The sequence below is a fragment of the Manis javanica genome, chromosome 12 (assembly GCF_040802235.1).
Source record: "Manis javanica isolate MJ-LG chromosome 12, MJ_LKY, whole genome shotgun sequence".
NCBI classification, from domain to species: Eukaryota; Metazoa; Chordata; class Mammalia; order Pholidota; family Manidae; genus Manis; species Manis javanica.
The window spans coordinates 101,725,646-101,739,693 of NC_133167.1; the positions used below are offsets into that span (position 1 = coordinate 101,725,646).

A 14,048-nucleotide genomic window follows, 5' to 3' on the forward strand; every position below is an offset into this window, starting at 1 on the left:
GTCAAGAAGGTCCCGTCCTCCCAGGAACTAGCCCTGGTTCGCAGCCCTCCCAAAGGCAGCCGAAACCCTTTCTCTCGAGTTAGGTGCTGCATGTTCATGGAACTTTAGAGCAGAAAGCGTCTCACAGGTAAGGACAGACTCAGAAGACTTACTAAATTACAGAAGGGCCCAGCTCATGTGAGTCATTGCTCAAGCTGAAACTCACTTCATTTTGACTTTCAGGTCACTACACTTACGCTACCATGTCCTAAACACCAAGTCTACCTTGCAACTTTTATGTCACTTATATTTTCTACAAGAATTTCTGGGAAGGAATGGGATAAACAGTGGGAAATGCATCATTCCTATCTGGAGCACTGGTTAAGGTATATATACATATATTTTTGTCTTTTAAAAAAGTCACCAGCAGCCTCTTTCTACACTGTAATAGGAAAATTATCTGAGGAAACATACTATAATGGAGTATTTGTGCAGATTACGTACGGATCTTAGATTGTCTGGGTTCAAATCTCCACTGTACGACTCCTGTTACTATGACCTCTCTCTCCGCTTCCTCGTCTATGCCATGGTGATGGTACACGAGATCTACTTCAGTGGGTTACTACGAGATTAGATGAGTCTGTCTGTGTCTGGAATATAGAACGATTTCTTTAACACAGTCAGTGTTATGAAACTGGTAACTATTTTTACATGAAGGAAGGTGGTATATGCATAAAATAAAGAAACACTGTAAGGAACACCCAGTAATTTTTATGTAAAAAAAACAAAAGTCTGAGAGTTCCAAAAATACAGGGTGTGGCGCTCTTTGAAACACTAACACAAGGGGCTCTGAAACCTTAGGCTGAAAAGCAATTTAAGGAAAACAACAATATCAATAATACAAACACATCGCTGCCTGGGCCTCTGACGCTGGTGCAATAATTCCAATCTAACTAGGAGAATATAGTTTATCCCAGTCCCCCCACCCCGCCATCATTCTCTTTGCTGTAAATCACACAAAATGCCTGGTTAAAACAGATGGCTCTTAAATCATGCCCTGAAGCTCTGAAGACTGAACCACACTCCTCAGACCACCTGGAGAAACAGGATGGGAAGGATGTCAGGACAGGTTCTCTATGGAGATCATTCTTTCCTCACTTAAGATGATGTGCTATCTTGGAGGCTGCCAGTTAGAGGAACCTGGAGAGAAACCACGAGGGAAATCGGCGATCGGGTTTTTCAGGACAAGTAAAGACCATGTTGGGCAACAGCCAAGAAATGGAAGCAACCTAAGTGTCCATCAGTAGATGAATGGATAAAGAAGATGTGGTACATATACACGATGGAATATTACTCAGCCATAAGAAGAAAACAAATCCTACCATTTGCAACAACATGGATGGAGCTAGAGGGTATTATGCTCAGTGAAATAAGCCAGGCAGAGAAAGACAAGCACCGAATGATTTCACTCATCTGTGGAGCATAAGAACAAAGGAAAACTGAAGGAACAAAACAGCAGCAGAATCACAGAACCCAAGAATGGACTAACAGTTACCAAAGGGAAAGGGACTGGGAAGGATGGGTGAGAAGGGAGGGATAAGGGGGGAAAAAGGGCATTACTATTAGCAGACATAATGTAAGTGGGGCACGGGGAGGGCTGTACAACACAGAGAAGACAAGTAGTGATTCTATAGCATCTTACTACGCTAATGGACAGTGACTGTAATGGGGTATGTGGTGGGGACTTGATAATGGGGGGAGCCTAGTAAGCATAATGTTGCTCATGTAATTGTAGATTAATGATACCAAAAAAAAAACATGCTGGGGTGTGTAAGAATATAGTAATTTATCCTCCATTTGCCCCATGGTCCCAAGCACATAAGCGGGTGAGAATTATGCCTGGGCTTACCCCGCCTTATCTCTAAACATCCTGACCCTCCCCCAAGGCAATAGGCCCAGCGGATCCACCACAATAAAAGGCATCACGCTGCTGACCTTCTCTCTCTTTGTCTGTCTCTGTCCCCTGCTCTCCCTGTGCTCTCTCTCTTTCCCTCTCTGCACTTTGCTCTCTGTCCCACTGCTCTCTCTGCTGCTCCCTCTCTCTCTCTCTCTCCCCACCCCCACTTCTGGGGCAGCCACTCTCTCCTTCAGATAATAAAGTCTCTTGCGTGGGCCCGTGTCTCCTGAGTCATTCTGGGTAAGGAGGGTCATGGTGAGATACCCTTTCAGGGTGAGCTTACCTTCTTCAACAGGCTGGGCACTTGTCAGAAAGCCCAGCCAGAGCCCAAGGCACCTGCGGAATTGACTTCACCAAAGAAATTGAAACCCCTGCCTTGGGAAATGGTCCCCTACGTGCACATCCTTCTCTCCCGCAACTGGGCTGCAGGTTTCCTCTACTCGTTTCACCCAGATCTGCTGGAAAAACCAAGACCATTGGATCTGTGACCATCTCAACTGGGCCCTCATTTTTCTCATCTATACTCAACTCTGTCTTCCATGTTCCCCAAAGTATACATTTGACCACATCACTTGCTGGCTTAACCAGTGTTTTCACGGCCTCTCGGTGCCTATGTGTCTTTCACTACACAACCCCCCAGAAGTCACCCTTTACTTCCGTCAACGCCCCACAAAGCAAACCACTCGGAGGTTTTCTTGCCTACCAGTTCAGTCATCGCATTTTTTTCCTCTAATGGAATCTACCTTTCTTCCTCTCACCTTCCAAACTCCTGACCCCTCCTATTCTTTTGGCCTAAATCACTATCTCCCGCTTGCTAAATCTTTTTCTTTCCATCTCTTACAAGCCTTGTATCTGCCTTCATGACCTTTACAATCACCACCCTGAATTCTGTATTCCTATAACAGTTTTCGGTACTACTAGCATGGCCTTTGATTAAATGGCATATATCTCCTCCAAAAGACTGGAAACTCATTTAGGGAAAATAATGGTGCTTCTCATTCAGAGCTTGGCACCTTCTGTGTGCTTAATGTTTGTTGCAATTCCTACAGCAATTATTCATTCCTTTTCTATAGCCTCTGTCCACCTCATGTACCAAGAGGTAGGTAAACCGACTAGCCTACCCCACTCTACTCCTAGTATCAAGGAAGGCAGAGAATGAATAAGCAGTCTTCAAAACAAAATAAAAACTGTCCTTTTCATTCAATGGCATTTCCCCTGTGTGCAAAGCTCAACAAGAAATTAAATGCACACACACACACACGCATACATACACACAAAGGTTTTAAGCCTCCAAGAGCAGAGAGAGCATATATGTGATAAATGACAAGGCAATAAGCATTCATAACACTGGCCAAAGGTGCGGTGCAGATGACAACAGCTGTAAGAGATTCTTTGTGGGTTGTGGTGGTCAGGAAAGTCTTTCCAGAGGAACTGGGATTTGAGAACTGTGATCTCTCATATAGGTGCACAGGAAGGAAAATAAAGCAATCCAGATTTGCTAGGAAAGATCATTAGCTCGACAGAGAAGAGGAAAGGAATGTCATGAGAAAAGACTCAATGTGGGGAAATGCAAAGTATTCTAGGAGGATTATAAAACAGTTTTCTGGTGGCAGATCATCAAAGGGATGCTAAGACATAATGCTGGAGGAGTGCTAAGAAAAATACAGGTGAAGAGTTTGGATTTGAAACTAGGACAGCATTTTCTAAAGTGGGATTTGCAGAATAACATTCCTACAAGGTGCTATTAAAGAGATTGAGGTAGAGGTTCAGTAGCTAAGCAAGTTTGAAAAATACTATTCTCTCTCCCTTCTGGAGATCAACAATGTATATTAGAATATTAAAGGCACTGAGAAGTTCTGCAGTAAAGAGACCTGTTTACCTATTTCTGTATATTTCAAAAATTTTGCGTTGGGAAAAACCTAATTTAAGAAATGCTGAAGTGCAGGTAATGCAGAATAATACAATAGAGTAACATTCACATTTTTAAGAAGTGTAGACCACAGAGTTAACAAAATGAAGAAATGGAGCTGGAGTTAAGCAATGGAGAGAAACAATGGTGTGAAGAGATGTGAAAATCTGTGAGAAGTTATTAAGTTAGAAGTGAATTAGGCACTTTTCTACAAACTTCGCCCAAGTTGAGTGGGGTTTCTGTGAATATCTATCAAAAACATTTCCTGCAAGTTCAGATATGGCTGTAAATCCCTAGGTTAGAGCAAAAAACAATTAAAAGAAGAGGAATCCATATGGAAACAGGTACAAAGGATTGCAAGTTATCCATAAATGGGCTCTTTTCTAGGTAAATATATATCCTTTTAGACAATAATCCAAACTCAAAGCCATGTGTGGTTTTAGAACATTTACCTCTTACACCAGGTAAGACTTTGACATCTTAGAATCCAGAAATCCACACTTAAATAAGCAAATCACAAGCATAATACTAATGCAAATGCTGTGAGTTCAAAGGGCAAGGTAATTAACATTAGTATTCACAACAGTAGTGGATTTACGATTTTCAACACTTTGAATCTTTATTCAGCCAGATTCTTCGTGGCCAAGCATATGGAAGTGCTTTGCAAATGCGGTTTCTAATCCTTTCACAGAGAGAGGAGTTTTAGGCTCAGAAAAATAGTTGAACTTTTTCCGGAGACCATTTAGGGAACACGAAAGAGCAACTCTCTTGGCTGGTGTTCTCCAAATGGCATTTGCAGAAGTTGCGATCCTTGAGATGTCAGCGGGTGCTACGGGTAAAAAGGGCTCCTCTGGCCAGGTGTGGGACGCAGCAAGGGTGACAGGCTTCTTTACCGCAGCGCTTCTCAGAGCCTTGTTTCACAATGGCAGTCTCCGGGGAGAGGCGCACTGCTCACCACGTCCACATCCACCTCACCCCAGACAACCCCTGCTTTCGGGAGTAACATAAGTTCCACAAATAACCTTTTGGAAGACACAAGACTGTCCCCTGCGTGAGCTGATATGTTTCTCAGACAGGAAGATTCTGGCCCACTATGACACTGACAACCCAAAGGTGAGCATCGGTGATCTCCCCGGTGGGGACGTGGGTTCGGCAACAAACCTAACGCCCTGACCCTTCCCACAGCCTCCCCTCTAGCGGCAAGTGGCCTTACCTTCCTTGTGGGCCCTTGAACACCACAGCCAGATGGATTTCATCTTGGCATCAAATGCACCAGAAATGGTCTGGTCTGACGTAAGTGCAGACAGTGGGCAGAAAGGGCATTGAGTGCCCCGGCGCAGCAGAGCTGAGGACCAGCCAAGGAGACAGGACAGCTCGCTCTCACCTGGGGGTTGGTGGGGGGGGCTTCCCCGGCGTGGGGGCTTTTCTCTGATCATGTCTGCTCCTGAACTTGAAATCTGCCCGGGTCCTGGGGCTCCTCTCCAGGTCATTTAGAACTTCTTTGGCAGAAGCAGCCCTTGTAGTTTGGAGAGATCTGCCGGGATAGCAGTAGTGGGGAGAATATGCACTTTGATGTCCCCACCAGGTAACTAACTCCCTCCATTGTCAGATTAGTGAACCGTAACAACAACTGAAAAGGGTTTGTTTCTCCAAACAGAGGGTCGCCTTGGAGTGATTAGCATGGCTGCCAAATTATGATCCCTCTGCAGATGACTAATGGTGGCCCTGGCAAGTTTCTACAGGAAGAAGTCTGGCAGGTGAGTGCTACGAAAGCCCGACGTACACCCGAGGAGACTCAGATGGAAATGAAATTGTTTGCTTTTCCTTCCGTGTGTCTGACAGATCCCCCCCCAGTTTCTATGGGGTTCATTACAAAGGTGTCAGACCCTATCAGAAATTTGATGGCAGCCACACATACATAAATAAAAAGAACACTCATGTCCTACCTTTGAAGTTTTCTTAAGTTACTCGCAACAGCCTCTCCCTGTGCCAAGTTTCCTGCTTCTTGCATAGTAAGATACTTTCTAATTAGCATACCACAAATATTCCTGATCTCTGCAAGTCCGGATACATTCTTCCATGTTTCTTTTAAAGTACGTCAGGATTTCTCACCCTCTATAAAGAGGTAGGAGAATGAAAGCGATGTGCCAGCTCAATTCTCCAATTGCTTTTTTCCCTTTTTTTTTTTTTTATTTTCTTTTTTGTTAGTGGAAAGGTCACAGGGCAGGAAGCCAGAAGCCGTGGATTTGGGTTCGGGCGGAGCTGTTAATGCGTTGTTTCACTTCGGGCAAACTGCTTCAGCTTTTAGGGTCGTGGATTTCTTTGCAGGAAAACGAGGAGCCTGGACCCAATGGGAAGTCCCTCGCGGTTTAAAACACTAAGATCCTATTCAGGAGGCCTGAATAATTCCTGTCCCTTTATCCAAAGGCTGGAGCAAGGGATAGTGAGCTAAATACAAAACAGGTATAGACGTCAGCCAAACGGGATGCGATTTTAAAGAGATGCAGATATTTCATGGCAGACCTCTGTATTCCGTTTAACAGCAAAAACGTTTTTTGCTTCTTCTCTCAAGAGATGTAGTTACATTTTTGCCTAGCTCTAATTTGTTGACAAATATGTAAATGTACACACACATAAGTATGCACACATTCTAACCTGCCTTTGTATTAGTGAACTGAATCGACAGGAGCTAATCCTAATAGAAGGAATACTTGAGACAATGAAAATAAGTTCCTAAATATAAAGAAAAACATTCTAGTTTTTTGGAATGGTAGGAAAAAAAATGCAGTCACTTCAATAAAGTAATTTGGGTTGCCCTGTAACATCTGGGTTTCAGGATTTTGACTTGTAATATCAAAAATCATAAAAACACTGAAATTTATCTTGATTGCTGTTATGAGCTGTTGGGGAGCAAGGACCATGCTGGCTCTCCTTACACACTTCGCCATTTAATCCGCCTCATCAAAATTATCTGCAGGGTGGCGGCTCCCCTGTAAAGGTCCTTCAGCCCCAGGACCTACCATCTCTTTCTTGCCATGGCCACTCCAACACCCGCAACCCGGCTCCCTGCCTTCCTCCCAAGGGCTACCCACTGCGCCCTGCTTTGCAGACATCCGGGCCTGGCTTCCCCTGAGCCCCCGCATCCTGCACCCCTGCCAGCCTGGCCACCCTTGTCCTCTTTGACTGCCACCACCTGAACTCGGTAAGTGCGTGTCACACTTCAAGACTAGCTTGACGTCACCTGCTCGGGGCCTTTGCTCCCACAGCACCGCGATCCTGCTGTGTTATATCTGTACACACAGCCACCTCCCACTCTGCCTAGGGCACATCTGTAGCCCAACACCTGGACAGCAACAGAGAGAAGGGGAGCATGCAGAGAGGGGAGCAAGGTGCATGGAGAGATTCTGTGAACATCCTAAGTCCTGTGCCTCCACCATCCCAAGACCCCACCCTCCCGACAGATGAGCAACATAAGGTGTTCATGGATGAAAACCACCATTCCCAGTGGGAGAAGGAATGCTGAATACTGATGTCAGAAAAATCTTCCAATATAAGAGGAGGGGTGAGGGTGTGTGTAGGCACTAGGAACCCATTGATGTTTTTCCCACAGAAGAGAAGCAAGAATGAAAAACATCTAAGATTACCTAGCAGTGGCATGTAGATACACTGAAATGGCATAGAGATTAAAATACAAATTACTTCAAATAATTATGCAGCCAAGAAAAACTATTACAAATATATTTATAGATGTAGCAAAGCAGTCATATAGGTTAAGTACAGAAAAGTAGGCTACAAAACAACGTAGATAATAGAATCACAATTTGGAAGGTACTTTTTCACATTTTTATATATGAGAACATTTAGCTATATAGATACCACAGAGAAAAGTCTAGAAGGGTAAATTTCAGAACGTTAACAGAGAGGTTATCTGAATAGTAAAATGTGTGATTTTTTTTTCCAGGTTTCTTCTTTCTCTTTATCTCTATTTCCTACCATGAACGTGAATCACTTGAAATTTTTAAAAATCGCCTCTGAATAAGTAAATAGGCCGTTTATAAATATTAAACAGTTCAGAGGGTGCGGATGTGGCCGCAGGCAGAGGTAATGGGGATGCAGCAGGGGGCGGAGTTGACAGGATTAGGGAAGAGCTGACGGAAGCAGGGGGAGAAATTTAGGGACCCCAGGAATCTCCCTCCCAGGCTTCCAGTCTGAGCAAGTGGGAGAGATTCTGGTGACTTAGTGACAAACAGGATGGTATGAAGGGCAGTTAGCTTAGTGGTAAAGATCATTTCCTTGGACATGGTGTCTTTGACGTAGTGACTGGTCATCTAAGAGAGACTGAAGTTTCAGGGAGAGGCGAGGGTGCCAGGTGGCTGTGGACTGAGGCCAGGTTAGGTGTCACGGGAGCCCTACGTGCCAGAACACGGCAGCTCTCAGGCTGTGGGGACCCGGGCTGTGTACCTGTCCATTCCTCATGGGGTCACACTCCAGGAACCCAGAACCCCTGATGTGTGGTCATGCCACCCTCCACACCCAGACCAATGCCCGCGCAAAGTGGGTGCTCCGTGTTTGAGAAGTGGATTACAGGATCCTCTAAGGTGCCAGCTGAAGTAGGTAGGGTGCATGGACCCCCTGAGGGAGAGTCCCAGGAGCAAGGCGGGGCTGACACGCGGGACGGCGCAGGTGAGCCGGCCCGGATGCAAAGTAGACCCAAGAGAACAATGAATGCAACGTTCCAGAAACCAAGGAGGGCAGGTTGCAAAGCAGAAAAGGAGGCCAACGACAACAGCCAGGGCAGAGAGCCCACAGTCACAGGACTGGGAAACAGTTCAGTGATGCCGGGTTCACTGCTGATGGAAGAGAGAGTAACTTCGGGGGGGAAAATGAAATGAATGAAAGCAGAGCAGGCTTTGAAGTTGCGTGGTGAAGAGGTAAAGCCACACGGCCCCAGGAGAATCAAGTCAGGGCAGAGCTTCTTCCAAACAAGGGGTGGGACCTGCCGGTGAGCCCGCAGGAGGCAGAGACCAGGCTCGGCAGGAGCCGGCCGGGCGGGACACCAGCCTCGGGGAGGAAGAGGAAGCCTTGTTTGACCTCCATCCTCCAGCCCCAGCAGCGTCCCCGCCTCCACCGCGCGACCTGCTCTAATCAGGCGCAGATTCACTGCGGCTTCACACACCCCTCCTCACCTCCACGGCCGGGGCCAAACCTTCGGGGCTCCCCGTTGGAAATTCTCCATGAGATCTGGTAGCTGACTGTTTCAATCCCTCCCACAGGACAAGTGCCAGAAAGAGCACAAGTTCATATACATACAAGAACTTGCAAACAGACACTCCTCTAAACCAGACTACTTTTAAAGTAGTACCTTGATATTTTCCTTGGCTTTTTCCCTAACAGCAAAACACGGCGGTATACCTGGCCAGGGGAGTCGTCGTCCCTCAGGGTCAGGGGCAGCTCACTGCAAGGTGAGTCCTATGGGCCACCCTCTGCTAGTCCCGGGGCAGGTGGCGGAACGAGGCTGCTCCCGTCCAGGTATGGGTGGGCAGGTCTCCATCTGGACGGAGACTGTGTTCTGGGATTAGCCCGTTGGGGACCCCAGGGAGCACACTTGGGACATTTCTGTGCGAGGTATGTCTGTGCAGAAAGACTTTACCCCAAACCTCCCAGGGCACCCTCAGCGAGGCCAGGAATGAAACTCGAGACCGGAAGCTGACTCAGAGCTGGCGGCCAGGCAGCTGCGGCCCGGGCGGGCTTGCCCTGCTCCTGACCCGCCCTGGAGCAGCTGAGAGCAGAGAATTCCCAGAAATCGTGTGAGGAACTCAAGATCCCTACCAAGCTGGCACCACCGGGCAGCTAAAATGCCATATGCCACTTCAGAAAGCAGGCAGGATGGAGGTGAAGGACCTGCGTTCTCCCTCCATTCGCACTTCCAGACAAATCACTGACCTTCTTCAACACGGAAGTCCAACCCCAGCTCCTACCGCATAAACTTGGGGCTGGCTCACAGGTACTTGGCAACAGGAGAAATCAATTATGCCTACCTGGCTCTTTGTTGCTCGAGCTTTAAGATACTTACACAGACATTAAAAAGCAAAACATTCAAAATAAAAACTTTACCAAAGATTTTCCCAAACTGAGATGTATTTTCAAAATGCATGTGAAACATATGACCATTAGTTTTTCTGCAATAATGAGCTTGGATTTTCAAGCTCGTCTTGCCATAAAGTCACACTTTTCCAGCAACAAACAGGGAACATGTGGAAATGACATGAACGTTGTTAGGACACTGGGCTCCATTTAATATAGTGAGGCAATAATTTATCAAATGGGACCCAGGAGTCCTTAAAGTCTCATGGCCCTTTCACTTGTGCTAAATTACTCCCCCAAGACTAGCCTAGGATTAAGAATCTGCATCATTAACGGAAGAAATGGAATGGGTTGTCCTACCTGCTAGAGCGCCCTACAGCGGGACAGATGCAAACACACGCTCTAATTACAAAGTGATCAGTTGAGAGGAGCAGTTTTCAGAATTAAACACCTAAAGTAATGGGGATGATGCAACGTACTTGCTCATGGAGAGTTCAACAGGCCTGGGCATTAATTCTGTTCTTTCCACCCTCCGCATTTTGAGGGGGCCAAATGCTCTCTATTGGATTATTCTGTGAATTTTAGGCTACTAAAGGAAAAAAATTGGGTAAAGAGTTCCTCGCTCAACATTAAGATTGCAGAGCTTGCAAGGAAAGAGCAAATCTATCTGCAGAACATGTCATATCCAGGAGACCAATCTAAGTATCAAAGATGAAAGATGTTCATGTTGCCAAACCAGCCAAGAATTGCCAAATATTATACTAAATTCATATACACATTAAAAAATGACTCCTTGTTTATAAACAGTCTTCCATATGTGTTGGACAGAAACTCACTAAGTGACAATTAATTGGCTGACTTTCTGCAATCTGTCATTAATTGCTATTTTCAAGTTAAAACGATCCCATGAAATTTTGTTTGAGACTCTATAGCAAACCTATTTAGAAGAAAGTTTCTATTTCTCAATGAGATGTCAAATAATTTTCCTAATGGTCCCACTTATATAGAATTTAACTTTTTACATTAACATTGTAGATAAATGGGCTTCTCTTACGCACTCATTATTTTAAAACATAGATTTGCTTGTATGAAAAGGCAGCTCACCTCCCCTTGAGTTTGTAAGTTTACGTCTAAGATCTTTGAACAAGTGAGGAAAGGTCATATATGTGCGCATGCATGATCTAAAACTTCTGTTTTATGTTTAGTCTCTGTACGGGTCTGTAGGCAATCTAGTTACTGGCCCAAGTTATAATGTCAAACACGGGACAAAAAATTAAGGCTATTTTATATGGGCTCATCCAGAAGTACTTTCTTTTGGGTAATAAGTAAGAGAAGTCCTAGCAAAGTGATCTGTGATAACGATGAACCAGTTCATTATTCCAAACACTTAAATGTGTTTCATGACAACCTTTCCACGAGTTTCTGGGAAAAACACAAAAACTCATTGTATGGGAACAATCTGCAACTGGACAGCAATTCACAAATAATTGTACATTTAGACAAAAATCATGCAAGTATGAAGGCTTGGTATTGTAAAAGTTTACAGCAGTGGGTTTCTCCCACAAGGCACACACATAACTCCCCCTGGTGATTTTAGACATATAAACTGTTCGTGCCACCGTCGTCAGAAAAAAATTTTAAATTGTCAGGCTTTATGTAGTATTGTATTTAAAAATTCAGACCAGTTTCTGAGTTTCTTCCGCCTAACAACATACCCCAGAGTTCAATATACTTACTCTCCAGTCTGGGTCCCAGCTTCCTGGTTTTGCAAGGGGTCTGTGAAATGTACAGATGGTAATAATCTATGGCTTACTTGAAATCCTGACGACTGCAGCTTTATTCTCTTGATTTCCTTTGGTGCCAAAGACGTCGTTCTAGTCCAGAGTTACCGCATGTTAAGTGAAACTGCTGTCAACATTTTATTACATTCAGCATTTCAGGTTTCCTGATAGCCAACTCAAACATCAAAGATAGCCATGGTCTGTATATTTTTCAATCCTCTTTTTCTTTTTTTGCCACCCGGGGAAGGGTGCTGGGCTCTCCTTAAGCAGTATAGAGGTTTAAAGTTGTACGTTGCCAGAGCGCATCAAAATAAACACTAATGCAACTCATTTCTACCTTCAGACGTTTCTTTCCTTCCCTGCTTGCTGCCCCAGCGTTAATTTTCCCACACTCTCTTGTAATGGTGAAGGGCTTGTCCGGGCAAGTAAGATAACACTTGGGCAGGAGATTAAAAGCCCACACTGAAGTCATTAAGTACCTACAGGGCTGGGCCCTGAATCCACTCAGCAGTCACCAAACACTGACACGTGGACTTGAAAAGCAACCTGAAAAGCCTAACAACTAAGATAATCTCAGTTGGCATTTCCAGGCCCTTGAACCACCTGTATTTTATATGCAAAACAGTCTTTCAACGCAGAGGCCAGAGCAAGGACTAAACGCCTTCCTTTCCTTTCAGTTCGCTGTGAATAGTGAACCCCCACCAAGGTCTAGAACTAGGGTGACCATTAGTCCTATTTTGTCCAGAATAGTCCTGGTGCATAATTATTGCTAGTATTGCCTTTCCACGTGAAAGGGTCCTGGTTTCATCAACACTCGGCTACCTTATCTACAGCTTTGATCTCAGTGCTGAAAAATCCTTTACATTTGCCATCTGTGTTTGGAAACTAGCTTAAACACCTCTACCCCCCAAAAATCACAAAGCTATGTAGCTGTTCTGACGGATAAGAACTTACACCTTTCCCCTAAGTATTACCTGCACTCTTATGCCAATTTAGGAAACCATTTATTTTATTACATAGGTTTTCATTGTTTTTCTTTTCCACATTCATATAAATCTTTAAAAACCCACCTCTAACTTAATATAGAAAATATAGAATCCTTCATGGCTTAAGGAATGCTCCTTCCAAGGTGCAGGGTGTGGTCAGATTATTCAACCTGTGGTCAATTACTAGAACGATTTTGATGCAGGTGCTGTAAGACAGCAGCTTCCCTTTCTGCATTGGCTGTATGATTAAAGAATGAGAAAAGTAGCAACATATTCTTCGGACATTTTTTAAAGAACTCTCACTTAAAAAACTAGGGGATTATCCATAAATAACACTTACTATAAATGGAAACTATTAAGGATAACAAACACAAATCCTTGTCTGGGGATGGGGAAGACAGTATTTTCCTACATTTTTTTTTCTTTTTTTTTTTTTTTTGTCCTTGAAGAATCTGAATAAACACTTTGGGCCTAAGCAAATGAAGACATTTGGAGAAATAGAATATAACTGAAAACATAAGGAAAAGAATCAATCAGAAATCTGAGGGATCTGGAAAAAGAATTCCTGGGGAAATAAAATAAAGAGGAAACAAATAGCACCACTTGAGGGAAGGGCTTCTCCTTAGGGGCACCTAAATTGGAACAGCGCTCTGAGCTCCCTCCGCATCTGATCTCACTGCCACAGCCTCGTGGGGATGGCCCAGCCTTTGTTTCTAGCTGTACTGCTCTCCCTTCCGCCCTCCCACCCCCCCAACCCCTCATCTCAATCAATTACTAACATCCCTACCTAGGTGTCCTATGTACGGCTCAATCTCAACGGGGTTTTAGATTTAAAAAGCATTGCTGAAAAAATGAATGAATGAATGAATGAATGAATGAATGAATGAATGAATGAATGAATAAATAAATAAATAAATAAATAAATAAAAATAAAAAGCGTTGCTGCTTCGACATTCTGTATTTTTGATAAAGCCTAGGCTCAAAGCCCAACATCATCTTCCTCGTGCCAAGTCTTGCCGATGCTACCCCCAAAATATTTCTTGCATCTGTCCCTGACTAGGCTACATCCTTTCTTCTTCCTAACTAGGACCAGCTGACCCCCATCTGTAGTAGGCTCAGCCTAATCTTCAATCCCACGACCAGCCCACCCTGGGGCAGAAGACCTGTAATTTGACCTGATTCAGCTCCACCCTTGAGTTGCAAGTCACTGCGTGCTGTCTGTCCCGCCCTCAGGTCCCAGCTTCAATCAAAGAGCTCCCAGTGCCCTAATCTCAGTCTGCCTCCTACCCTCAAACGACAGGGCTTCCCCTCTAAACCTTGTCCCTGAGTTCCAGTTGTGGTAACTTCCGGGC

At 44.7% G+C, this 14,048-nt stretch overlaps 1 protein-coding gene across 2 annotated transcripts in view; it reads right to left on the reverse strand.

The window, feature by feature from the left end:
- The window catches only part of STOX2 (storkhead box 2), a 145,371-nt gene extending 131,855 nt beyond the window's left edge, over positions 1-13,516 (reverse strand). Inside the window, exon 1 of one of the 2 annotated variants that reach the window (XM_073219178.1) lies at positions 11,743-13,516. The gene's annotated coding sequence lies outside the window, so the exon portion shown is untranslated. Of the gene's footprint in view, positions 1-11,665 lie in introns of both variants that reach the window. The other variant, XM_073219177.1, reaches the window with a different exon arrangement.
- Positions 13,517-14,048: the final 532 nt, after the last annotated feature.